This window comes from Spodoptera frugiperda, chromosome 26, assembly GCF_023101765.2.
Source record: "Spodoptera frugiperda isolate SF20-4 chromosome 26, AGI-APGP_CSIRO_Sfru_2.0, whole genome shotgun sequence".
Taxonomy (NCBI): domain Eukaryota; kingdom Metazoa; phylum Arthropoda; class Insecta; order Lepidoptera; family Noctuidae; genus Spodoptera; species Spodoptera frugiperda.
Window position 1 is genome coordinate 13527387 of NC_064237.1, and position 27920 is coordinate 13555306.

The 27920-nt window shown below is 36.5% G+C and overlaps 1 protein-coding gene across 3 annotated transcripts in view; it reads right to left on the reverse strand.

The window, feature by feature from the left end:
• The window catches only part of LOC118264343 (allatostatin-A receptor), a 166350-nt gene extending 154443 nt beyond the window's left edge, over window positions 1–11907 (reverse strand). For 2 of the 3 annotated variants that reach the window (XM_050704890.1, XM_035576819.2), the window contains exon 1: window positions 11499–11907. The gene's annotated coding sequence lies outside the window, so the exon portion shown is untranslated. The remainder of the gene's footprint in view (window positions 1–11498) is intronic. The other variant, XM_035576820.2, reaches the window with a different exon arrangement.
• Window positions 11908–27920: the final 16013 nt, after the last annotated feature.

The following is a 27920-nucleotide window of genomic DNA, read 5'->3' on the forward strand; positions in this document are numbered from 1 at the left end:
TGCGGACTACCTAGCGGGTTTACCGGGGCTCCGGCTCGAAAAGCAGGAGTAGGAACGGGGTTTTTAGTCAGTAAGAGTCTGACACTCACGGAGAAGTCATTGGATGATTTTACCCCTGGAATAAAAAATAAAACTAAAAGTGCCAATGTGACTCGTACTTTCGAAAATGATTGAAACTCCACTAGTTTATGCGTAGTGCATGCAGTAGCGCAGACTTTTTTAGTTAATTTAGTATGACTCACGATAGTTATTATAAAAAAAATGTGTATAATTATAAGTAAGGAATGTATTTATCGGTTAAATCAATAGATATTATCAAGGGCAAGCAATAGCTACTGTAATGTTATATTAGTAACAATAATACCTAGCAATGAATAGTTCGATATTTTGTTAAAAGCTTATATTTGTATAGATTAGGTATTTATAAATTATTTGTTTAAATATTTAATGTTTGGCCGTCGAAGTAATTTGTGTTTCATGAAAATTAAGCTATTATGTACTATCGGGCCATTAGACTATTATTTTAATCCATTTCTGTTAGTTCAACAACTCACTAATATTATAAATGCGAAAGTTTGTGAGTTTGTATATTTGTTACTCAATCACGACAAAACTACTGAAGGGATCGGGATGAAATTTGGAACAGGGATAAATTATAGTCTGGAATAACACATTAGGTACTTTTAATCTCAACAAAATGCGAACGAAGTCGTGGGCGGAAGCTAGTCAACAATAATGAGAGCCCACTGTTGGCCTATGGGCCTTTACGAGTAGAAGATGACAGTTCAAAAAGTTTAGGGTTGTCAGAGAACGGTGCAATCCTCGTCCCTTAAGTTCTATAGTACTGTAGTTCCTTAGTCGGCTCAAGACACCCGCGGAAAGAAAAGACACAGTGATAAGTATTTTCTATTTTGCCGATACCAGACAATAGTCATTTCACAGCTTTTTAAAAAAAAAAACGTTGCCCTATACTAGGATTTTTTCCTATATCGTAGGTACGTTTACAAACATACAAATTCACATGCACATGTCATCTAAACCCGAAACAACAATGTGTTGAACAGTTGAACACACAAAGAAATATTCAGTGCGAGGATCGAATCCTCGACACGTTACACGACAGCCGGTTGCCCAGTCACCGTGCCAACTGTGCAGAATTCAAAATCTTCATACGTTCTGTTGTAAATAAAATCAAAGACTCACCATGACCAATCCAAAGGTCTCTAGACCAGATACTTTGCAGATTACAGTAGTACGCAAATCTACATGAAGGTACCAGAAAATAAACTTAAATGTCCTTTACATAAAACAACATATTGTTCAAAGTACAAAATGGGTATCAAATTAAAGTGCTGCCTACCTTTATCCAAGCTTACGATAGCTAAGCTGTCCTGACAACTACTTATCTGACCATAATCCTGTACCTGCCTTGTCACCCTTCCTATCAGGCTAATGGAAATTATGACTTTTTTCACCACAATAAGAGCTATAATCTACTATCATTTTTATGATAGCAAAGGATTACGGTAAGCAAATTTATCTTTTAATGATTTTAAAATAAGAGCGATAATTGTTTGGAAGGCTTTACGGTGTTTTTTAGGTATTTCAAATTAGCATTCAACGCTACTATCTTCTTGAAACATGATAGCAAGGGATTGTGTTAAGCAAGTTTATCTGTTAATTGTTTTAAAATAAGGGTGATTATCGTACGGCTGGCTTTGTGTATTTTGAGGGATTATTTAAAATTAAATTGAATAATAGTATTCGAATACTGTTAAGACAGAGGATATAGATTGGAGATCAGTTGATACAGCTGGTTTGGAAACTTAACACCTATAATAGAATAATACAAGTGCCTAATTCCGGAGCTGCGGACTACCTAGCGGGTTTACCGGGGCTCCGGTTAAAAAGCAGGAGTAGGAACGGGGTGGTTTTTAGTCAGTAAAAGTCTGACACTCACTCTCGCCTCGCCCAAAGCTGGAGAAGCCATTGGATGATTTTCCCATTTTCAAAAAAAAACACGTGCCTAATGGGCGCTATTTTTCCAAAAGGACACTAGATAGTTTTAAAATTAGCAATGGGAATTACAAAACAATCGAAGAACTAAATTAAATTAAATTAAGACTTCGTGCTTGACAGTTGCCCCGGCAACCACTAAACCTTAAAGTAAGAAATAAATTCAAAATAAGTTCGTTGCGTGGTGCGGGATTAAAGGCTTTGTTTGACTTCGAAATTAGTCGGGACAGCCCGAACTAATAGCGCTCTCTGTTTGTCGTGGGTTTAATTTGTTTGTTCATACTAGAATTAGGTAGCAATGTTAATATATTTAATCTATGATGTAACTAATAGGCAATTGGTTGATTAAGGTACATATCCACCAGAGATGTGCTATGTAGCTATACTATGTAATATGTATATGTAATAGCTAATCTGTGAAATTATGTGACCGTTTTCACCAATACTAAGGTATCAAGCTGTGCTACGAAAAAAGCATAGCATAGCTGCGTCCAATTCTACCAGTGCTAAGCTATGTGTACCACTGAATATGATTGGTGATAGCCAAACGCATCCACAGCAACGTAGCATAGCACATCTCTGGAAAAGCAACCTAAAACCACTAACTATTAAGACCTTAATGGCTGTTTTAAACCAACCATTTAAACTATATGTTAACTAAAAGTTACTTAGCATGATAACATCTAAATTAATCCCTTACCTATACTGATAGGTATCACTTATGGGTTGGTGTAAACAAGAGTTAAGTGTCATCTATCAAAACTTAGGAGTTCCTTAAAATTTAGGAGGGGTTATAGAAAATAGCAAATCACCAAAGGCGTACTTTGAACAAGAATGGACACTTTTTTTCAACGGGAGAAATCATCCAGTGCCTTCTCCCGCCTAGGGTGAGGCAAAAGGTAGTGTCAGACTCTCACTGACTATTAACCACCCCGTTTCTACCCTTGCTTTTCAAGTCGGAGCCCCGCTAGACATTCTGCAAATCCGTAGCTACGGGTCGGTACGAATAGGTACCTACTTATTCGTCCACATCAATGGGGGACATTCCATTCCACTATTAAGTCATGTGAAACATTTCATGTGTCAATAATTCAAATTAAGTATTAAATATAGAATTTTCACATTATTAAAATCATATCGATGTAGAGTTCGCAGAAATGAATTGAGTGTATATTTTAATTTAAATATCAGTAGGTCTGTATTCATTGTGTTATAAAATAATTAAAATTCATTGTTTCTGAACAAAATCGTGAATACATCAATATCGAATATCGAGATATTAATGAATCGGTTCCGCAGTCGTATTTATTAATTATATTCACACAAGTATTAATTGTGAAAGAAATACTTATTATAGCTATTTGCACCTCTCTCTGATTGGTTGGTTCTTTCGCGTCGGCCAATCAAAGCGCCGTATGAAAAGTAGCTACATAAAAAACACTCAATCCATAGGAAATCTTGATATTACTCTTTGTACGGTCAGATCAGTGTAAGTACTGACCAAAATAAACCTGGTCAATATTAAAACCATAATTTCTAAAAACATTTTTATTTTTAAACGTTAGCCCACACTAGCTTTTTTTCTATATCGTGTGTGCATTTACAAACATACAAGTTCACATACACATGACACCCAGATGCGAAACAACAATTTGTGAATTAAACAAAGAGTGGCTCCGTGCGGGAATCGGACCCACTACACGTTGTGCGGGACCAGTTGCCCGGTCACCACACCAACCGTTCAAACAACACCTTCAATCATATAATAACAAATATGACCAACACTAATAACGTCTAACTATACCCATATACTACGTTACAAATACCTAGTAACAAACAGAAACCCCTTCTATTCCGACTGACAGTTTCAATATTTTATATATTCCCTACGTTAGCACAATAAGTTGATTTACAACTCCAGTATAAAAACATATCATTGTGATACACCGATACATGTACCACGACTCGTATGCGAAGGAGATCCATCATGGCTGACAGTCAGGTGCTGTCAATATCCTCAAGCTCCTATATTCAATGAGCTTCTGGAATATATTACATTAAGGCACGTGTCGAATGTATAGCGTGTTCCCTTTTATATTGTTGAAGTATTTTATAATATTAAGATCTCACACTAGATTTGGAACTTAAAACGGGATATTTGCCATGTTTTTCAATTTTAATGAGTTTCCGATATTTCGGCATTGTTGCAAGCGCCATGATCACGGATAAACTGGAGTAAATAATTCTAGTGTTAGTGACCATATCAGTTTAAAAACTTATATTAAGATCTCACAGTTTTTTGGTCTTGAGGTAAATGGCAATTAAATAGTCCGTTAATCTAGTCATGTAAATACTAATTAAGACTAACTGCCGTACTCAGAGACATTTAATGATTACTTAAACTATTCCTTAGTAATTTTGTATCGAAAACAAATGCTAAGGACTGGGTCAAGTAACAATTAAATGACTCTGAGTAACAACGGTAAGTGCTTTATACTTAGCTTTTTTTTTCAGCCAACTAATACTAAAATCTTAGAAAAATCACTTCAAAATTTTACTCTTATCTTTCCTTAACATGAGCAAAACTTTTGGCTAATGCCTTGTTAGTTTTGGTAACCACATATACTCGTAACATTAATAACTTTTAAATGTGGGAGAGCCATGCTTCGGCACGAATGGGCCGGCTCGACCGTGAAACAACGCTTGCGTTGTGTGAGTGAGGTTACCAGAGGCCCAATTGCCCCCTTCCCAATCCCCGATTCCCCAACAACCCTTAAATTCCTAACCTCAAAAGACCCGCAATGCTTTTGTTACGCCCCCGGTGTTTAGAATATCCATGGGCGGCAGCGGTTGCTAACCATAAGTGATCCGCTTGCTTCTTTACAGGCTTATACCATAAAGAAAAAACTTGAAAGTGGAACTTACATAGCACAGAATTCTGAATTAGTTCTGGCAAGTTAATTGTATAAGCTCTTCAAAACTGCATACCTTTTTAAATGTAACAAAGACCACACAATACATCATGTTTATTTCTTTAAATCAGTATTCTTAGTACTAGTTCTTCCTATTTACCATGAAGCATTTCGTACCTCCATAGACATGAATAAATCCAGCCTCTATAGTGGCCATTACAGGATCGATTCCCGCATGATGACAAATATTTGTAAGTCCCAGAGAGGCGAGTTGTTTGTATGAACCTAATAGCCTCCCAGACACTCAAATAGGACCAATGTAAATAATTTAAATTGCGTTTGATGGCTATTGTGAGTAGACGGCTAAATTCCGGCCATACTAGTCTATAGTGGGCCGTGTCAATTGATAGGTACTTATTAAATTATCTATCGTTGCTCTCTAGGTGTCAAGTATCGTATTGTAGTTCGTACAATACGTGTCGAAAGTTTCCCAAGGGAAAATGTTACATTTATTTGTATATGTAAAGTGCTAATAAATAACAGTTTAGTATGGAAATTTATAAAAGTAGAGTGGTATGATTAACCAGAGATTTTCAGGAAGAAATTATTGTCAAGAAAATACTGATATTTTATTAAGGACTAGCGACCCGCCCGCCCCAGCTACGCATGGGTGCAATGGTGATACACAAAAACCTTCCTCTTGATTATACATTACTCTATCTATTAAAGAAACTGCATCAAAATCCTTTGCGTAGTTTTAAAGATTTAAGCATACAAAGGGACATAGGGACAGAGAAAGCGACTTTGTTTTATACTATGTATTGATAAAGATTGAAGCCAATTTTCTGAACACAAGTGTAGAACGCAGCGGAAAATTACTAAATCGAAAAAGCCGGATTTAAATACGAGTACGTCGGCAAAAGAAATGAAAAAGGTACGGCTACCAGGTGGCCACGAACATTCTAGACCTTTTTGTAATTACTTTCTAGATTGTTCTTTAACAAAGCTTTTTAAAAACTCATTTCTATGTTCCTAATTCCAGGAACCCCGAGCTACGGACTGCGTAGCGGGTTACCGGGGCTCCGGCTTGAAAAGCAGGAGATGGAACAGGGTGGTTTTTAGTCAGTAAAGTCTGACACTTTCTCTCGCTTCAGTCAAGGCGGGAGAAGTCATTAGATGATTTTTTCCCCTCAGCAAATGATGGTGTTAATATTTTTATTACCGTAAACTGACGCCCGCTTCTTATGCATGAGACCGTTCTAAATCTACCAACGCAACTACCAATATGATTTTATTGAAGTTATATCGACGCTGGAAAGGCAAAATGTATTAACCGCCATTATGTGAATTGTTCAGTAGAGCGATTTGAAGTTTCAAATTTTGCAAAAAAATCATAACTAATTAATTACTGGAGCTTTTTCATTGAAACTCAAAATAGTTATTACGAATAACGTTTACTATGAAATGTAATAATAGAAAATAATGTAGGTGTCTTTGTGTCCAAGATTTTGGAGTTAATACAATGCAGGCCATAATCTTGGTTAGGTTAAATTGACTTAAGTCAGTTAACCATACTCACCGTGTCCAGGTAAAACATGTTTTAACGAACAAAAAGCTGCAAAAAATGAGCTGGAAAAATGTGTTATGTTCTGTACAGCATACTAACACGTCTAAGTAAAATGTTTTATCAAGCCCTGTCAAGTCAGACCATGAAAACTAAAATGTCTTATCTTGCATTAAGCTAAAGTTTTCGCTGGGCTTTAAGTATTATCTCACAATATTAATGAATAATGGAAGTTACGGGTAAAGCTAAATAACGCAAAAAATTGTTAAAAGGACTTTTCATCGCAAAATGAAGAAACAATATAAACCACTTACTTCTGAGATCAATCAGTCTTAAAAAAACCGGCCAAGTGCGAGTCAGACTCGCCCATGAGGAGTTCCGTAGCAGCAAGTAGATGGCATAATATAAAAGTTATAAAATAACTTCGTTATACATAGTGTTTGTATGAACGACAAAGTTATATTTGCGTTTTTTGAAAATGCACTTTTTTATTACGTTTGATGGGTTGACGTTTAGCCGTTATCTTGCCTGGTGGTAAGTGATGACGCGGCCTACGATGGAGCACGTCTGCCCATAACCAACCTATTCACTCGGGCCTTGAAAACACCCAAGTTATACCCATCAGGAAGCAGACTCCGGCAAAGAATCCCACTCTCTAACAGTTCGCACATGGAAGCTTGGAGTGAAGCGCTTCGTGCGAGTAGGTGGGATATCTACAATGAACGGTGACGCCTCGCCGATTGTCTTGTGGTTCGATAATGGAAAGGACTCGGGGGAATCAAGTTGTGCAATTCCCCCGCACACTCTCCGAAATGTATCTGGTAAAAAACGGAAAGGCTTGCAACCTTGCGCCTGTGTTCAAGGCTTTAAAGCCGGGCCTCCACAAGCGCATCATCATTGATGAGCTTCTTGGCACGCTTTTCGATGTTTTCTAGCGGTTTGATCTGGCATTTAGCCGAGCCGTCCCAAAGGTGAGAACAGTAATCCATACATGACCGAACCTGCGCTTGGTACAGGCTCAGCAGTTGTTTCGGTGTGAAGTACCGTCTCACCCACCAGAGGATACCCAACTTTCTACCAGCCAGATGCGCCTTCGACTCTATATAAGAGCCGAAGTTTAGTTTAAGCGATAAAGTTACGCCCAGAAGCTCAAGATGATCAGATCCGCAAGCACGGGTCTGGTTCTGGTCGGGCGGCGAGGTACCCTTGCTCGCCGTCCGCAGACCCGCACTTACGGTGGCCGGAGATCGTCCCGCGATCCCCGACGCCCGGAGTGTCTCACGCGACGGCTGGGACGTGAGGAGGTTTGTTCTCTCACGCGCCCCGCCTTCTCCGTAGCTAGCATGACTGCTTTGCAAAAGGTGGAGACGGCATCCCAGTCCCCCTCGCTCCACACCATGGCCTGAACCAGTGCCGGGCGCGAGAGGTCACCGTCGCCGACCACATCCCTGAGGACTTGGCGGTGCTCAGCCCATACAGGACACACCGCCACCGTTCACGGACGAGTTCTATTAGTATTATTTCTGAAAAAGTAATAATTATATCTCGTTCAAACCAATTTTCTTTGAAAGTTTCAAATGAAAACGGCATATATATTTTTTTTAGTTTTGTCCCTTCCATATTTTAAATGTTAGAGAGGGGGACACTCATTTTTCTACTTTGGAAACGTCTATCTTTCAAACAATTGATTTTGACGAAAAATGTCTTTTTTAAAGTAGGTATTATCGATAGACACCCATCACGAATAGGTTAAAACTTTTTGAATCAGTTCCATGTATGCCCCTTTTAATTTATTAATTGTTATTCGAAATTCAAATAGCGGTTACCAGAATACATCAACCTACAAAGTTTCAACTATGTAGGCCCAACAGTTTTGCCATTTTGGTACTGAACATAGAAAGGCAATACTTTTAAGTATACCTAGTAGAGATCAGATATCACAAGTTAATAGGTACACTTGTACTTAGACTTATACTAATCAAATACAAAATGAAAAATAATCAGACTTTGGAAACATATTCAAGACATAGATAACATAAAATTTCATCAACATCTTCTGTATCAGTATTAATCTTATAAGTGTAAAATATAATCTCACTTAATCTTTATATTAATATTTATGTCATCTAACTGTGTTAATAATGTAAATGTCGTGCATGTCTATAATTGGCATAAGCACATGATCTTGTGTCTTCATCTTGTCTTTCTTTAATGTTGGTGTTTATTCTGTTGACGTGCCTTATGATAATAAATAAAATAAAATAAAATAAAATCTTATATTAAAATAATGACTGCCTCCTTGGCCGAGTGGTTGCAAGTGCGATTGCTGGGCAAGGGCAATACCCGGGTTGGGCGAATTATTGCTGGGCTTTTTTCGGTTTTTCGAAAATTTCTCAGTAATAGCATGGAATCTAGAAATGTGTCCGATGTATGGCAATAGGCTCACCTATTACATGGGACTTACAACATAAATTGTGAAAAGTGGGTGTACATTATACAGTGGCGTTACGTGGCATAATGTGCACCGCTGCCTATCCCTTCGGGGATAAAGAGCGTGACGATATAATAATAAAAAATAATCACATTTTGGAAAATTAAAAATCTTCTTCTATATCAACATCTTCTATATCAGTATCTGGTAAATTCTTTTTGGCATTACACGTTTGCAAACTAAGGTACTCCTCATATTTACGAACAGTGTATTGCGACAGCGAGCGTGAACTCCCTCGTCGACAGCGCATGGGTGACTGAAGCGCCCGCGCAACGCTCTCGGCCCTGATTAACAGCCGCGGTCTCGGTGAATGACAGTCTTGAACTACCGTCTAACCACCATAGTTTGGTATTTATCAATCTTTTTTGGGAGGGTTAACTCACAAATACAATTAATTTTACATTAGGTAAATTAATTTAAGTGCTACAAACACATTAGAATAGCTTCAGGTAAAATTGTATTATCAACCAATTTAGTAATAAAATGTTTTGGATAAAATTGTTTTAAGGTCCAAATAATTGTAACATGCAGAAAAGTAAAATGTTTTAAACGCAAAAAACATATATTTTATTTACAAGAAAATTGACTTATGTTTAGATTTTATAATATGTAATTGCCAATCTGTAAAATGTTTTATTGCGTTACTTTTTAGAAAAATGGAAAGGTAAAGAGATTTAAAACCAATATAGTTGTAAACTTAAGCAGGTATAAATGACTTATCAATAGTTTGTTACTATCATGTACGCTTTATGAGCCAAAGTAAAAAAATGAATGGATTTAAAACAAAAAAATATACGAAAAAGTCTAAAATCACCGGTGTATTAACCGCCATCAAAGTGCTCAAATTAAGGCGAGACATAGACCATTCGAAAGAGAAAAATCAGGCGATTCCAACGGTATATATAACTCATTTTCGACCAAAGTGGCGCTTAATACATTTTGCCTTTCCAGCGTCGATATGTACTTTCTTATGGCCTATGGGCTTATAAGTTTAAAATCGCCAACCCGTATTGAGCAAGCGTGGTGATTAATGCTCAAACCTTCTCCGTGAAAGAAGAGGCCTTTGGTCAGCAGTGACCGCTTATAGGTTGTTGATGATAACTGTAAAGTCACTTCTGCCTACCCCTTTGTTGTACCAAAGGTTACATAATAGTTACATTTCTTTCTTTTCTTTCTTCTTTCTTTTTCTTTTAAAAAAACGTTGCCACATTTTATGATTTTCTTCTGGGGGTCGTGAGTGCGTTTACAAACATACAAGTCCACATGTACATCTCTGTTCAATATCATGTATTTCTCTGTTCAATAGCTACTCCCACTCGCAAAATTTATTGCCGTCCTGCAGCCAATTAATAAAGCACTAATGATTATTTTATTAGAATTAATTGCCCTTACGAAACACCGGGAATTACATCAAACGGTTTAGAGATCCTCTAGCTCCATGCTCTGTATACAGAACCGTAACATAAAAGTAAAAAAAGGAATCGGCTTCAATTTTATTTAACGCCCCTATTTTTTTTTAAGTCAGGAAAACAGCATCAAAATCGGTGCAGCCAAACGCAAGATAATCGCAAACAAAGCTGCAGTTCAAATTGAGAATTCCTTTTTCTTGAAGTTTTTTTTAATATCTACTTATTTTAATTTTACTATAAAATATTTATTATTCTTTTTACACTCTTTTGTATAAAAAGGATGTTACTTTTTTAATAAACTCAAATCAAATATTTATTTTTATCATTAAAAGAAAGCATTTTTCCCTTAACCATTTTTTATTATTTAATAACAAATCCTAATAAAATAAGACTCGACTTCAAAGCTTTTAAAAAATACTTAGAATCCTTAATTTAGAATTTTTAATGTCATTTTTATGTAGCCACTCAACAGTTTAATTTTGTAAATTACAAAAAAGTAACGTTGCTACTGACATTTAATTTGAACTGGATCAAAATCTTCTGGAAAATGAATGTCAAGATGACAGAATAAAATTATTAATATCCCCTTTATCATACATTTTCAATTACACCTTAATTTGAACAATATACCTACGTGGAATCTCGTAAGTTACGAGTATTTGTACGAAATTTCAGTTTCTAGAAACGTAATTATTAGAATTTAAACGTTCAACAAATAAATAATTAATTACAGGAATATTTTGAGCCTCAATATTATACAACAATTTAGAAATCTTATGTATTAAATATATTTCCATCGTAACAAATAAAATGTGGTTTACTAATTTAATAAAAATACCCACAAAGATATTGGTCCTATAAAAAATATTCCATTGTACCCACATTTTATGATGACATTAAAATATGAATAATTAAATTACAGCCCCTACCATAAAACTCTAAATTTAAATTCAAATCATAAACTCGACGCCTTTAAAATTAAAAGCAAAGTTCTAAAACACATTTTGAAAATGGAAAGTAACAGTTAGCTGGAAAATTCAAATGAAAAAAGAATAAAATGAATGTGTCCACTCGTGGCCAGTAATAAAAGTTGGTTAATTACTTACATTACATCCTATTGAAGTCCCCCCACGACCGGCGACCAAACTCGTCGGAAGAAAAAAACAGACACACACTACACTTTTAATATTCAAATTCAGAACACTCTAAACCAAAATCCAGTTCGAAAAAAAAAATACCTCACTCGCATAAACCGAAATCCGATATTCGAAAGAGTCGAACGTTCGACACACACTTGTGTAGTGTGACGCGCCGCACGACCGCTCTCTCCGCCCTCCAATCAGCAACTGACGATATGAGATTTCCTAGAAAGGAAGAAAAATCGGCTGGACGTATGGACGAGAAATATTTACTGAAATACGGAAATGTGGTAAATTGATACCTGAGAAAATGATATGTTTTTATATTTTGCGAATGAAGGGTTTTTGTGGTGTGTGAGTGATGTGGCACGGCCGCGGCGACATCGCCGGCCATTATTTGGCGTTGTGTTCGGCGATACGTTATCGTCCGTCGTAATACGTTGTTTATGTCTTGTCCTGATATTTATGGGAGATCAACTTAGATTCGGTTGTATTGGGGATGGGAGTGTCGGGAACTACATATTTTAAGGTTTACAACGTACGGTTTTGGAAAGTGTACATTTTTTTAATATTCACTTTTGTAAGTTCTGTTTTTGGGTATTTTCTGCAGTGGTTTTTTTAACCTTATGTATAATATCAAACAATGTTGTTTTGTGTATCAAAATTGCAACCCATTGAACATTTACCGCCCTCTAGTGATTTTTCTAGGAACTAAAGTAAGATTGTTATAATCTGTGTAATTGTTCTCAACATTACTTTTTTAATAAATTTCACTTGCTCTGTACCCGCCAAAACTGCGTTTCATTATAGGTTATGGGCCCAGCATTAATTAATTTTCTATCCGATAATCAGTGAAGTCCAGTACAGTTAAAGTATTCCAAAACAGTGAATATTGTGTTATTCTACGAATAAGTGGTAGTTTGCAAGAATGACATCGAATTACCTTGTAAACGTGCCTAAGCTAAAAGGGCGCGAGAACTACGGGGAATGGGTGTTTGCAGCCGAAAATTTTCTAGTCCTGGAAGATATGCTACATTGCATAAAGACAATTCCCGGGAAGATACTAGAAACAGCAGATGACACGAAGACTAAGGCGAAACTGATTATGACAATTGATAGTGCGTTGTATGTTCATATAAAAGACGTTAACACTACGTTGCAGCTATGGAACAAGTTAAAGACGTTATTTGATGATTCAGGATTTACTCGAAGAATATCATTATTACGAAATCTGATCTCAATTCGTCAGGAAAATTGTGTATCCATGCAGTCATATGTAACGCAATTAGTTGAAACCGGACAAAAGTTGAGCGGGACAGGTTTTAACATCAGTGATGAATGGATCGGGTGTCTCATGTTAGCTGGATTATCAGAAAAGTTCATGCCGATGATCATGGCAATAGAGCATTCGGGCATCAAAATCACAACCGACGCCATTAGAACAAAACTCATGGACATGGAAACGGATGTGAGCGCAAGTCAATCGAGTGAAGCAAGTGGCGCCTTTGCAAGCAGCGCACAGAAGTGGCAACATAAGAAAAATAATAAATTGTCTATGGACAAAATGCAAGCGAATGAAAAACAAAATGTCAACAAACCTCATGTAAAGTGCTACCGGTGTAAACAGAACGGACATTACAAAAGTCAGTGCCCAAATACCGACAATGATAAAAGAAATAATACGAAACAATCGCATTACAAACAAACAAATGCGTTCAGTGCGGTATTTTTGAGTGACAAGTTTCATAAGCACGATTGGTACATTGACTCAGGCGCAAGTATGCATTTGGTTGCTAACGAGGAGTGGATCCAGAACAGTAAGCAACACGAAAAGAAAGACATTTATGTTGCCAGTGGCGAGAAACTGCAGGTATCATGTTCAGGCGACGTGACTATCATAACTGAAACAGATCAATGTGAATTTAAAGTTCAAGTCAAGTATGTATTATGTGTTCCAGGATTGACAACCAACTTATTGTCAGTGAGCCAGTTAATAAAATCCGGTAATAATGTGCTGTTTACATCAGATGGGTGTGAAGTATATAACAGTAATAACATATTAGTGGCTTCAGCGGTGCTGACTAATGGTGTATACAAACTGAGAGTACCTGACAGCATAGTGGTCAATATGACAGTCTCAGGTAGTACTTGGCACCGCAGAATGGGTCATCTCAACAGTAAATATCTCAATAAAATGACAAGTGCTGTTGAAGGAATGAATCTCCAAGAAAAGGTTGATCTGGACAAGTCATCATGCAAAGTTTGTTGTGAAGGTAAACAGTGTCGTCTTCCATTCACAAAAGAAGGTTCAAGAAGTGAAGAAATACTCCAGTTAGTTCACACAGATATAAGTGGACCTATGGAGCATGAGTCACTTGGTGGTTCCAGATACTACATACTATTTATTGATGACTTCAGTCGTATGATATTTATATATTTCATCAAACATAAGAGTGAAGCACTCAGTTGTTTCGCAGAATTTAAGGCGAAAGTTGAGAAACAAACTAATAAGAAAATAAAGATATTAAGAAGCGATAATGGATGTGAATATTGTAATAAGGAATTTGATTCATATCTCAAGAAGGAAGGCATAATTCACCAAAGAAGTAACCCCTATACCCCAGAGCAAAATGGCTTATCAGAACGGAATAACCGCACAATTGTAGAAAAAGGCAGATGTTTGTTATTTGATGCTAATTTAAGCAAAGAGTTTTGGGCTGAGGCCACAAACACAGCAGTTTACTTACAAAACAGGACTGCACTTCCTACATTAAATGACAAGACTCCGTTTGAAATCTGGACTGGTTGCAAGCCTGATGTTAGTCACTTGAGAATATTTGGTAGCAAGGTTATGGTGCATTTGCCAAAAGAGAAGCGCCAGAAATGGGATAGGAAGTCGGAAATGCACATTCTTGTTGGCTATCCTGATGACGTCAAAGGCTACCGAATATATAACCCAAGGACAAAGCGCATAACAACGAGCAGGGATGTCGTCGTTATGGAAGATGAAAAGAATCCAGATGTCAGCATACCAATCACAGAAGGTGAAGAAAACTCATGTTCAGTGGGGGACAGTAATGTGAATGATAAGAGTTCAGAGAATGATGATACAATCTGTGAAGAATCAACTACTGACTCCGATGATACATACTTACCTACTGACTATGAAGATGCCAACAGCTCACCTGAGCTACGAGAAAGAAGTAGCAGAAACAGAAAGAAGCCGGAACGGTATGGGATGTCAAACATATGTATGCCAGAGGAAGTGTTTGATGATGCTTGTGGACTGACCATCGAGGAAGCATTACAGGGTCCTGAGAAGGATCAGTGGTTATTAGCTGTGAAACAAGAACTTCAGTGTTTCAAAGACAATAATGCGTGGGAAGTAGTAGATGAGCCAAAAGACGGTGGGACTGTAGTGAAGTGTAAGTGGGTGTTACGAAAGAAGTTGGACAATGACAATAAAGTGCGTTATCGTGCGCGTTTAGTTGCCAAAGGTTACATGCAGAAGAAGAATGTGGACTATTCAGATACTTTTTCGCCAGTTGTTAGGCATTCGACATTAAGATTGTTGTTCGCATTATCTGTTAAACTTAAGTTAGATGTATGTCACCTAGATGTTACTACGGCATTCTTGAACGGGGATCTTGAGGAGACTATTTATATGCATCCACCAGAATGTTTATTGAATTCTGAGAATAATAATAAAGTGCTTAAATTGAATAAAGCTATTTATGGGCTACGACAATCCTCAAGAGCCTGGTATAAGAAAGTTGATGAATGTCTTACAAATATTGGTTATAAACGTTCCAAGTTAGAACCGTGTCTTTATACTAAAGGTGATAATGATAAAAAGACAATAGTTAGCTTATATGTTGATGATTTTTTTATCTTTTCAAATGATGTAACTGAGTGTAATAATTTAAAGAAGGTATTGTCTTCTAAGTTTAAATTAAAGGATTTAGGTCAGGTTAAGAACTGCTTAGGAATGAATGTAAACTTTGATAAAGTTAATAGAACAGTTACATTGTGTCAAAAGAATTATATTATTCAATTACTGAACAGATTTAATATGGCAGATTGTAAAGAAGCAGATACACCGTTAGAGTCCAAATTGAATGTTAATTTAGATAAGAAAAGTAGTCAGGACTTACCATATCAGCAATTAATTGGGGGACTCATGTATTTGGCGGTATTAACAAGACCAGACATAGCTTTTTCAGTAAGTTTTTTAAGCCAGTTTAATAATTGCTACAATAATGAAACTTGGGCTTATGCAAAACGAATCTTAAAATATCTTAAAAAGACTAAGCATTATGGACTTAAATATACTAATGAGGGTAACTCAAAATTAGTTGGATATGTAGATTCAGATTGGGGTAACAATGTTGTAGACAGAAGGTCTTACACGGGTCTGTGTTTCATGTTATCAGGGAGTGTTATTTCATGGGAGGCGAAAAAACAAAAAACAGTTGCTCTGTCTAGTACTGAGGCAGAATATATGGGTGTTGCTGAAGCATGTCGAGAAGCAGTATATTTAATTAATTTGTATAAGGATATTGTAAATGAGTCATATACCATATGTTTGTATAATGATAACCAAGGTGCAATTAAGCTGTCTTCAAGCGATAATAATTTTAATAAAAGAAGCAAGCATATAGATATAAGATACCATTTTTCTAAAGATTGTATTAGTGCAGGTTTTGTAGATTTGAAGTACTTGGAAACAGCTGAAATGCCAGCAGACTTATTTACAAAAGGCTTAGGTAGTGTTAAACATTATTATTTTATGGAGTTGTTGGGTATACAGGATGTAAAGTATTAACATTATTTTGATAAGTGGGGGTGTTGTTTTATGTATCAAAATTGCAACCCATTGAACATTTACCGCCCTCTAGTGATTTTTCTAGGAACTAAAGTAAGATTATTATAATCTGTGTAATTGTTCTCAACATTACTTTTTTAATAAATTTTCACTTGCTCTGTACCCGCCAAAACTGCGTTTCATTATAACTATGTTTCTAATAGGTATATGAGATGCTACTAGAAAAAACAGAAAGCACCTAAAATAATATAATTATGTACCTAAGTTGTACTTAAATATGTTAATTAAACAACACTACCTATGGCTAGACAAACAAGTTGTGACAAGAACAGGGTGTCAGCTACACATACAAAAAGGTGTTCTCAGCGTGTATTTGATTTACATAAAAGTACATTCAGACGTGGGTTCTTTGAAATACTTTCTCGAATGCTCACGTCGCGACCCATGTCCTGGCGAGGGATGCATGGGGAGGCATTTACGCTGAATGCCTCCACTTTGGCCATATATTTACAAACACTACACAAACACATGTTTTGAGCGTAAAACAAACAATGTGTAAACCAAAAAAATAACTTTAAAAAATAGTGTGCGGAAAAAAATGCAGCTTGTATTTATCACTAGTTTCTGTCAGCGACTTCACCCGCGTTCCCATGGAATAAAATGTATTCTATCACCCAAGTCAGCTCATACCCTGTCTGTATACCAAATTTCATCAAACATCCAAACAAACAAACTTGCATGATGATTATAACTAGATTAAGGTAAATCTGTTTAGGGCAATAATAGCCCTCGTTTTGGGGCAACATGGCTGAATTTTACATGAAGTAACTGCCTGACTGCCTTTCCCGACCAAGAGCGACCTATTATGAATATTATGTATGTGTTGGCGAACAATGTGTGACTATAAACTATGTTTTCATTCATAGGAATAGGGATGATGACGGGGTATGAAAATTAAAAAACTATTTAGTCCGTCAGTTTGGTACTTAAAAAATATTAGTACATATTGTTTCTCTTTGTCGTATAAAATAACAATTATTCCTAAATAAAAAGAATCAAAGTTCAAGAGTGGGATCAATCACATCTTTTCTACGCATAAAACGCACCTAAAAGTGACGTCATACGATATTTCAAATCAATATATCTTCGATAATATTTGTTGCCGTAAAAAAAATAAAAAATACGTGTCTAATATTTTAAAATAATCCACAAGACGAATATTAAAATAAAAATTAGGGATCTACCCTATATATTGACACCTTTCTTTTAACTCCCACCGTGCATCAAAGGAAAATAAATGTAAAAGATTCAAACTGCATACTTACATACACAGCTCGTTACTACACGTGTTCTAATGAGGACATAACATATTCCTTTTTATTTAGGCGCCATCTTGCTGTCATGGCGGGCACTACACAGCTCTATGCTTTAATGAGGAAAAAATAAATACTGCTGTCATATTCTTTGTAACACTTGTGGACAAGGAAATAAACACCTGGAACAAGAGGTTTAACATCTCCCTTTTATTTCCCAAGGGTATAAGCAGAGTTTGCGCGTGTATATTTGCATAATCAACGCTAACTGTGTCACTACGCACGCTGTGGGTAATCTGGAGGTCCCGAGGTTTTATGTTGGGACATTCTTAGAGTTATGTTCTTGGCAGATTGGATTACTTGTCTATCTGTTTGTCTTATAAGTTAGAATCTCTTATAACTAGGTCAATATTGACTTTAAGCACTTTTTCAGATTGTCAGTATGCATAATATGTGACACCATGTTAGACGAGTTAGTTTCAAACTGAATGATCAGAAGTTGGTCTTTAGTGGTTTCTAACAATTATTGTGTGGCGTCTCGCAGTGTCTCTGCCCCTGTCTCTTGTTTTCACTGGATATAAGTACTGACTAATGTAACCGTGATATTGCAAAACTCATAAACTTATATATTTTTAAAAGAATAACGAATGGAGTTTCTTGCTCGTTCTTCTACATTCGAAGCTACAATTGGGAACGAGCACCTAGCTTCACTGACGGACAGACTGAGAGACTACTTATTTGTTGACGTTTTAGAAGTACCTGATAATAATTTAGCACGATATTTTGATTTAAATATTAGCACGGAGTTTGGAATTCGTAATACGTACCGTAATGTGCACCTCTACCTACCCCTTCGGGGAAAAAAGGTGTGACGTTGCGTATTTTAGGGCAACCAACAGCTAATAGAAAAATTTACATAGCAACAACATTTAGTTGGAAACATCTCAGCCTAATCTAGGTTCACTATTTTTAGACGACACAAAGACATCTAATTCGACCCTGGAGTCTAGACAAAAGTTAAGCTCTAAGATTGTTCTATTTCTGGTAACTCTTGATTAATTTACCTTCATCATGCGACATTTCGGAAACTAACGACAATTCCCTACAATTGAATAGGGGTAAAAAAGTTTCTTAACTCACTCAGAGAAAGTAAAACCAAAATTATAATGCTTATTATGAATCATTTTAATCTACATACTTAATATTATACAGAAATGAAATATCTCAATTTTAGCTATACCCAATAAAACATGTTACATTAAAATACTTCTACATACCTAAACAACCATTCTTAATAATTAAAGAGATTATAATATACTACGTTATGATAAATGATATTTATTTTTGCAAATAGGTTAATAAGTAGTAGCACGTTATTTCTCAGCAGTAGCACGGAGTCTGAAATTGTTTCTGGCAATAGGCTCACCCACTTTTACATGGGACTTACAACATAAATGGTGAAAATTGGATGTACGTTATATATCGGCATTGTATACGTGCCGTAATGTGCACCTCTGCCCACCCCTTCTCGAATAAAAAGCGTAAAGTTCCTTTTTTATATTGAGCTATAAACCTAAATAATTACACTTCAACAACAACGATATAAAAGTACAGGTAACAATATAACATACGAATTTAGGTATCTTTTAGCGAGAGGTCCAAAATGCCCTAACAGTATTTGGAACGCCTACACCACAAGGGTTTCAATGGGACCTTCCGATCTCAATGGCCAGCTGAGCGGCCCACGCACGATACTATAATAATCGTCATACATGTTGTATAGGTACCTACTTATACTTTTGTCAAAAATATCTTATACATATGTGATGGAAAATACCAATAAAATTAGGTATACATAAAAATTATTTTTATTTCAAACGGTTTTAATGAACTTTATTTCTACCACCTTTCGTTTAATATCCATTATAGAGGTAGTTGTGTAAAAAATAGATTGTAATATTGTATGATTATCAAGTTTAAGAATGTTGATGAAGCGAAATAGATATGTAAAATTCGTACCGTAGTAATTGGCATACCATTGTCACTGCGTATCCCCGTGGGAGAGAGGCATGAAGTTATGTATGTACCGACATTATGAGTGTGTATTAAAACTTAGATCTATCTCTCTTCAGGAAAGGGGTAGAATTCCAATTAATAAATTTAAAACAAATAAATAAAAGCGTCAAGCTAAATAACACCGTTTAATATTTAAAAAAATATAATTTTATTTCATAATGTAAGAAAATTACAAAAATAAAGTTTGATTATTGGGTCAATCAAACTATAAATATCTATACCAAACGAAAAACTTTTCAGAGTTTCTTTTACCGGCATAAAACCTATATAAAGTCATAAATATTGGAGTAAACCGACAAACAAGTTAAAATAATAATGTTTGTTCCGAGTTTGTTGAGTCATTGTGTCCCAGAGGGCGGGTCTGGTAATCTGTATTACAAGTTGTACCACACACACCAGTCTCTATTTAAAGTGTTCAATAATTTATATGTGACTAAACAATTGATGATGGAAAATAAAATTCACAAGATTAACTAAAAAAAATCACGGTTTACTTACGTAAATATATGGAAAAACCCTCTATTAGTTTCGAGTATGTCACATTGGTATTTGCCGTTGGTAGGTTTCGAGCCCGCGCCTTCATGAATGAAAAGCGTACGTCTTAAACCTCCGAGCCACCACGACAGATAGTGCGGCAAGGGGTCTCGGGTTCGATTCCTGGGTCGGGCAAAGAATTGCTGGGTTTTTTTTCGGTTTTTCGAAAATTTCTCAGTATATGGTAATAGGTTCACCCCCTATTACATGGGACTTACAACATACATATATTGTGAAAATTAGGCGTACATTGTACAGTGGCATTACGTGCCATAATGTGCACCTCTGCTTACCCCTTCGCGGATAAAAGGCGTGACGATAACTATCATAACACTAAGATGAAATCTCCATACAGACTAACGATCTTATCTAAGACCTTACATCTTCATAGAACCCAACCTACAGTGTTCATTTTTAACAGTTATTAAAGTAAGAAGTCCAACAGTTTAGCTAAAGCTTTAATCAAAAGTGTCGTATAACCCAGTGGGTAGTAAACGTTAGATGTGAACTCTCGGTACAAACTTCAATTTACTTGGAGAATCCAAGATAAGGTCAAGAGAGGAGGTTTGAAATTACATGCAATGGCGGCGTTCCACGGATAGTTGTAGAGAACACGTGTATTTATCTGGAGTAAGTAGTTACCTACACGACTGCCTCGTTGGCCGAGTGGTTGCAAGTGCGACTGCCAGGCAAGCGGTCTCGGGTTCGATTCCCGGGTCGGGCAAAGTATTACTGGGCTTTTTTCAGTTATTCGAAAAATTCTCAGTGGTAGCACGGAGTCTGGAAATGTGCTCGGTATATGGCAATAGGCTCACCCCCTATTACATGGGACTTATAAACAAATGGAAAAAAGTAGGTGTACGAGTACATTGTATAGTGGCATTACATGTCGTAATGTGCACCTTTGCCTACCCTTTCGGGGATAAAAGGCGTGACGTTGTTTTATGTTACGAGTCTCATAAGTATATTTGGATGTAAGGCTATTGTCATAAAACGAGTACAAGTCCAACTCTAAACAATTTCCCTCCTGGGTATCAAGGCGAAAATCCCTCCACCAACACCAATTTAAATTTTAAACTCTATGATAGCTCTCTAGGGTACAATTTCCCTTATTAAGAAGTCATCCCTTTGGTGTGACACTAGAGTCTGGTAATTATTATTATTTCTTATGTACCCTACATCTACATGTACACAAGGTCCCAGGTTCTATTACAACCTATATATGTAGGATACAGACCGCCCACAGAATCTTTCCACACCATTCTTACAAGCTGTGAAAAAAGGTTTTATCTAGATTCTAGAACCATCTATTCCTAGATCGGAAATAGCCTATATCCTATGTCATATATCCTATTTAGTCTATCCACGTGCATTGGATTTTATGTTGCAAAGAATATTGTTGAATGGTAATAAACTTCGATTCAAATCGAGATGTATTATGATCGAGACACGAGGCTTTAGGATTTGAGCAAACCAGCTACTATACTCAGGGTAGATTAGATTAGATTTAGATTTCAGCCATGATCGTCCCACTGCAGGCCAAAGGCCTCCCTACCCTATACACAAGGTAGTTTTTGTGAAATTTGTCAAAAAAGGAAAGAGTGCGTATTCCCTTTTAAAAGACCCGCAACGCACCTGTGACTACTCTAGTGTTGCGAGTATCCATGAACGGCGCTGATCGCTTACTATCAGGTATCCCGTATGCTCGTATGCCCTTTATACCAAAAAATTTGGTCACTTAAGTGTCCTATTCCGAATAACATCCACGGAGGACTTACTGCCGTATTCAGAGACATTTAATGGTTACCCACTTTTGTTTCGAAAGCAATTGCTTTTTTTGAGGGTGGAAAATCATCCAATGACTTCTTCCGCCTTGGGCGAGGCGAAAAGGAGTGTCAGACTCTTACTGACTAAAAACCACCCCGTTCCTACTCCTGCTTTTCGAGCCGGAGCCTCGGTAAACCCGCTAGGTAGTCCGCAGCTCCGGGAAAGCAATTAAATTACTCAGAGTACGGCGGTAAGATCACCTAATGATCATTGAAACTTAATACCAATTCTCTGTGACTCTTTTACACAATCGAATAGGTATTGATGTTTGTCCTCAACGACTAAAAGTTCCTCGTCTACGTAGCCTCTTAATCTTACACGTGGTTACATGCATAAAAGGCTGGCGATATTTTAAGCAGTTTCAAAAGAAGATCCCTGAAAACACTCCCTTCGAACAACACACAGGTGTCTACTACAAAACATAATAAAGAGGAAAAAAATAATTCGAAAACTGAACTTTAAACAAAGGTTGAACAGAAAGGCTTTATTTAATTTTGATATTGCAACGTAATCGGGACTTTGTTGAGAGAAACCTACCAACTTACTTTAAACAACAAAAGCTAAAGGCAACTAATACCCACACGAGTCTCCAAGATTCCTGAGAGTCCATTCCACACCGTCCCACCAGCTATCCACCATTGTTTAACTTATCAGAGTGACAGCCCTCACAAAGTAAATCCCTTCCTAGTGTAATAATGCTCCCACACATTAATATTGTATGGGCTTTCTTTTGAACTCACACACAATGTAAACTAAGACGTATGGATGTGATATAACTCCATTAACAAAGAACCTTGGATTTTCTTCCTCTCGTAAGAATATTAAACTTTATCACATGACATAACGGAATAGTTTTATTTACGTGACATATTCAACTCGGCTATATATAGCGTATAATATAATATATTGTACTGTATAATATACATATTATGTGACTCATCATCCATTATCTAAGCAAAGCATACATTGAGATACCCAATTTGGCAATATTTCAAGAGCCGCATAAGATTAAAACAGTATAAAAATGACATTAATTACCTAAATATAATTATAGTTGCAACTTTATGGCAATATACGAAGCACCATAAACATGTCACCAGTTTGTTCTAATCAATAATTATAATCTTAGACAAACGTTCAGACAGAATTCATTATCTTTTAAAATCAAGATCAAATATTTTGGTTCCCCTCAGACTTTCAGATTCGCCACAAGTTACTGGAATTTGTGAAGCAAATTAGAGGTGAAAGTTTTATATTGAAACACTGGTTTAGAGTATTAGAAGAAGTTTAGTAAAATTACTGAACATTTCTCCTTAATATTCTACGATGTAATTAAATGTTTTGGCTGGTGTCTGGAGAAGTATGGTTCTGTATTTCGAATATAAGTGACGATTATGTAATGGTAAAAGGGGTATATGTGGACAAGTGTGGGAGAGCCATGCTTCGGCACGACGAGAAAACCGACATGAAAAAACGCTTGCGTTGTGCTTCATTGTGTGATTGAGGTTACCGGAGGCCCAATTACTCCCCTCCCCAATCTTCTCAATCGTCGATTCCCCAATAACCCTTAAATTCCTAACCCCTAAAAGACCGGCAATGCACTAGTAACACATACATACATACATATCGTTACGCCTTTAATCCCCGAAGGGGTAGGCAGAGGTGCACATTATGGCACGTAATGCCACTGTGTACACCCACTTTTCACAATTTATGTTGTGAGTCCCATGTAATAGGTGGTAAGCCTATTGCCATCACTAGTAACACCTCTGATGTTTTGGGTGTCCATGGACGGGCATCGAAATCAATTTAAATATGCGAAACAGCAAACGCGAAATGCAAAATGCGAAACGAGAAAAATATATTACGAAATACGAAAACAAGATACAGACTATTAATTTGTAATTATCTATTTAATGATTATCGTGTATAAGTTTTTATACATGGTTAGTTATATACACTGATCGTCATTGGTCGTGGTGCCTGAATACTGTATAGGCATTTATTGTGTAGTTACTTTAGTATTCAAGTATTCAATGGATGAAACATTTTCTCCAGACGTACTAACATGAGCGCTAGTATCGAATTAGGATGAGCAGTGAATAATAAACGTTATGTTTAACGACGTAGAGTCGATAACGTGCGTAGCTTACACAATACATGTCGGCAATTGTAATGCTATGATCTCAATCTAGATATTGGAAGCTTCTGTCGACTATTTTGTCACTTTACTATGTATGTTAGGCTGAATTATAAATGAACAAACATTGTTCATTAATAGATTTTATTTTTGTTTATTAGTGATACACAATAAATTATAATTTGATGGCATTATCCTTTTTTTGAGGTGGGAAAAATAAATTATCCAATGTCTTCTCCCGCCTTGGGCGAGGTGAGAACGAGTGTCAAACTCTTACTAACTAAAAACTACCCCGTTCCTACTCCTGCTTTTCGAGTCGGAGCCCCGGTAACCCGCTAGACTTTTCACAGCTCCGGATCATTTTATCCTACTAATATAAATGAAAAAGTTTGTGTGTCGTATGTTTTTTACTCGATTTCGTCAAAACGGCTGAAAGGATCAAGATGGAATTTAAAAAAGGAATCAATTTTGATCTAGATACATAGGCTACTTTATTTTCACGGGAACGCCGGTGGCAGATGCTAGTTAAACAAATGTCATAATAATATCACCACCTTCTAATAAGTAATTATTTCAATGAAGCAAAATAAAATTATTATAATACTTTTAACTTTGTCCTTGGGCCGACTTTTCCTAGTTATGTCGTCTCCGAGTGATTTTCGGTGTACCTCTCAATTCGTGTCGAATTGAGAGGTACACCGAAAATCACTATTATTGTCGTGTAGACAGCATGCTAATAACATTTCTGACGGTAAAAGTTATTTATAAAATGATGTTCGATTTCGGTAATTTGTACATAGCTTCTGTTAAGGTACGTGTCCACAGGCCCGCGTCCCACGCATCGTACGCAACGGATTTTAGTTTGTCTTGTATAGAAACTCATACAACTGCGTCCACTGATCCGCATCGTATGGACCACTCATCGGCAATGCCTATATGCAATGCGTACTGTTGATGTCATACGGAATCTGTTTTGTTAGTTAGCAGTTAGTTTTATCAAAGACTTAATTTATCCGAGACAGATGTCCTGTTCTGAATAATAGTCAGACTGTCCCTAGGTAACGAAGTTTATTCTTAGCACTAACTCAGACATTAACTTGAATATTAAATACTACTGCTATTAATTATTAAACTCCCTGTTAGCTACAGACTAATCAATATTTCAACACTAAGTAGTTACTTGAAAAAGCTCCTTGTGCAAATAAAAATAAAATAATTCCTTTGAAAAGAATTTTAATTGAAGTGGAATGCTCGAGACTGGTAGACTACTGTCTAAATATTAACTAAAAGGAGTAAGGACTTCTCAAAATTAAACTTAAACTTCTTGGAGAGAAGTAAGCTATTAAAGTTTTACATATTCTTTTATAGTCACTGTCCAATTTCATAATTATTGAAGAGCTAGCTGTTACACGTGGCTTAGTGCTTGCAGTCAATAGATCTAAAATAGTACCACCTATCGTTCTTTAGCTTCTCAACTATGCCCGATCCAGAACTGCGGACAACGTAACAGGTTACCGGTGCTCCGGCTTAAACCAGGAATACGAACGGAGTGATTTTAGTCAGTAAGAGTCTGACTCTCCCTCTCACCTCACCCATAGCGAGAGAAATCATTCACACAGCTCATCATCCTCACAGTCTAAATCGAGGCCTATACATGATGTGTGCCTGGCCTGAATATCGACGCGTACTGTACAAAATGAGTCTGTCAGAATATAATTACATAATGATACACCATTCGTTATCAACACACATGGCGCCGCCAATTAAATCCTTAGCGCCGGCGCCACGCCTACAAAGCGTAAAAATGAAACATCTGTAGACGCCTTAAAGAGTCGTTAATCATAATTTTCACACAACCCCCACACGCCGTACATCCAGAGCAATATTTCATGGCGCCTTTGATTTACAGTTCAATACACTTTAATATAAAGATTTCATTTTGGTTACGATTATATTTTCGTCCAGTGTCAGTGAAACCAGTATATTTTTCTTGCTTCACACCCTCATGTGGTTTGTTGGTAGAGATCATAGGAGTTTAGGGTTCGTTTTAGGATGCTTATCTACCAGAGATGTTCTATGTTTTCCACCAGTGCTAAGCTACCAATGAATATGATTGGTAGAAGCCAAACGCATCCACAGCAACGTAGCATAGCACATCTCTGGTGGAAAAACAAATTTAATCAACATGGTTTCACTTTCAAAATTTTGTTTAACAAAATCCTGCTGAAAATTTTTCCTTTTTAGCAGTCATCATTGGAATGTTTCCACCTGTGGATGGAAACATTTAATACCTAATATTATTTCGCTAAAAGATAGGTAAAATAAAAGCTGATACTTCTACAATTCACCAGTCCTTAAATTAGTCTTCTATCTCAAAGGCAAGCGCTTATCACAAACGCCACATCAAGAAATGGAGTCGTAATATCAACTCAGCTTAAATGCTTAATCTGCAATTCGTATAAACCGAGCAACGAGATTAGCAATTACTGTGTGATCTCATTAGTATGTGGGGGGAGGGGGGATCTCGAACGTAAATCGTGTATGCAGATTTCATCGTACAAACATGAAACCGCGGACTACTGAACATTTCGTCGAGGGTATCTTTTGAATATTTGATTTCTGTTTACGATTACACTGATTCAATTTTCTGGCCTCTGTATGCCTTTCTTCCGCACTCGGGTTACGGAAAATTATTGGGAGTTACTGAATGATTTAAAATATGGTGGAAAATCCGTGAATTTTTATAACTAGAGATGCTTTATGTACTTAACTCTTTCATGCAATTCTAGATGCGGCAATTAGTTTCAAACTATGACTGTAAATTAATAATTAAGTATTACTTTATTGTAATGTAATCCAGATTTGTACTGTGGATTACTGATTGAAAAAGAGTAACAATGGAGTTTCTCGCGGATTCTTCTCTATAACAATCCGCAGATTGGAACGAGTAAAGTTCCACTAGGGCACTGACCGACAGATTGATACTTCTATCTTCAAATATTTCGTTTGACTTTCAAAGCAAGTCTTTGACACGTAACGTGTTTGTGTTTTTAAATTACTGGAAAGAAAAAGTAAAGTAAATTAAGCTCTATTGACTAGGTACTATGATACATGTTATCACGAATTCATTTATTTACAAATAACAAAATTAAGAAGCCATTCAAAGACTGGATTTGCTTTTAAGAATATTACCATAACACTCGGTGTACAATAAAAAATCCTATAGCATTTATTTCTCCTAAAGAAAAACATGAGTCAATGGCCCTTCAAATGATTTCATGTCATACCCGCCTAAAGACGCACGCACTACGCGCACCGCCTTTTATATGTATTTGCGTCTAGTGAGGGATGTATCAAGAGGGGAGGAAATATATCTTTCAACATAGAATGTTCGTGAAGGCCTATCCCAAGAGTGGTAAGTGTTCACACCCGTTCGATGTGAGGGGCGTGACGTTGGAAGAGAGACAAACTTGAGTGAGGACTGAAAGTATAAGATGTACAGACAAGCATGGTAATTGTGATATATTTTTTAACAGTCACAATGGTAGAAAACCAATTAAAGTAACAAAAATACTTATAAAATAATTAAAAATATTTAACTTGACAGTCACAATGGTAGAAAACCAATTAAAGTAACAAAAATACTTATAAAAAGATAAAAGAAGAAATATGAT